This window comes from Rana temporaria, chromosome 2 (assembly GCF_905171775.1).
Source record: "Rana temporaria chromosome 2, aRanTem1.1, whole genome shotgun sequence".
NCBI lineage: Eukaryota > Metazoa > Chordata > Amphibia > Anura > Ranidae > Rana > Rana temporaria.
Window position 1 is genome coordinate 307,905,707 of NC_053490.1, and position 1,459 is coordinate 307,907,165.

A 1,459-nucleotide genomic window follows, 5' to 3' on the forward strand; every position below is an offset into this window, starting at 1 on the left:
AAATCACTCTATAACAAAAACATTTATTTGCATCTTGCATTTCCAATCCTTCTTACTACTTTTTCCCTAGCTGACCCTTTTTATACCCTTCTCCTCCTGTACTAGTAATGGTCATGCCCCCTTTATTATACGTTTCTTATTCTCCAACATGCAACCAACTATTCTGCATATTCTCCACCCCCGTGTCAGGTGATCTTCCTGGTCACTTGCCATGTTTTTTTTTTTTTGTTTTTTTTTTTTTCTCCCTGCACGTCATTAGTGCGGGCTCCCACATGATGAGAGCAGGGCTTACCTGTCCCTCCCCTCTCCCCACTTGGAGGCAACGCCCCCTTTTCCACACTGACCCATAGCAACGCAGGCTCCTTTACAGACCCCTCCCACCTTACTCCTCCCCCTCTCCTATTTAAAAGCCAAGCAGCCCCACAATGTCAGACATTGCTGGATGGCTGCAGCAGCTGTACACACTCTACACTGCTTGTGTTTTCTTCCCATGTAAGTACTTTGTCCCTTCATGTTTCCCACCCTGACCCCCATACTATTGCTTTACATGCCATTTCCTATACTCTGTACATCTCTAAACTGGGATTTATTTCTTTCATTTATTTTTTAGCTTCCGATCCCTCTACTGACCTCTCTGGCCACTTTTTGTCATTACAGGTATGTCTCTAGCCTCATATATAAAATCTTGGTTCAGCTTTCTTTTTTGCGTCCCTTTTTTGCGTTCTTTTTCGTTTTTGTTGCCTGCGGCACCGTTGATATTATCCTGTCCTCTTATTTATATTTTGGACAGGTAAAAATATATATATATACAATCAATAAACTTTTACGCTGTGACACTTCGGGCCAAAGGTCTTGCTACGCTGTGATTGATATTAGATGCCAGTCCTCACTCCTCTCCTTACCATCTGAGGCTGGCCATGCGTCCCGATTGCGATGTCCTTTTAAGGGGTGTGCTGAGCCGTTGAAACTTCTCGGGTGGTATGATTTTTTCTTATCTGTACCAGTTTAATGTTTTTCATCTGTATGTTATTATTTTCAACACATTGTCATTTATTTGTTTTCTAGAAAAGTTGTCTGTTACACTTTCTGACTCCACACATACTTCGGTCCCTGAAGAAGGAAACCCGAAACGCGTTGGGCCCAGTATTTATATTGTGGACTCTTCACCTTTTTTCCAATACACCCCATTAATGTGTTGTTTTTAAACCTTTGTACTATATACGTTTACTGAACGTTGTTTGATACCGTCCTGTTATTATTAAACTATTATATATTTTGTATCTACCATGACTACTTGTACTACTGTTGCCTAAAAAGCCCCACCCTGGGGGATCCTCCATTTTTTTCTGTTCATCAGGGGTGTCGGCAACTATTTGAGACCAAACCATAATAGATGTTCTATTCATACTTTCTTTTTCTTACACTAACCCCCCTCTCTCTCTCTCTCTCTCTCTCTCTA

At 41.4% G+C, this 1,459-nt stretch overlaps 1 long non-coding RNA gene across 2 annotated transcripts; it reads left to right on the forward strand.

Annotated features, from left to right (window-relative positions):
* Positions 1 to 244: 244 nt before the first annotated feature.
* On the forward strand, positions 245 to 1,105 carry LOC120926992. Of its 2 annotated transcripts, XR_005747016.1 has the most exons (4): positions 245 to 492; positions 611 to 657; positions 791 to 978; positions 1,066 to 1,105. It is a non-coding gene; the product is annotated as an uncharacterized LOC120926992 (long non-coding RNA). The 2 variants fall into 2 exon arrangements; XR_005747015.1 differs by having other exon boundaries at positions 791 to 1,098.
* Positions 1,106 to 1,459: the final 354 nt, after the last annotated feature.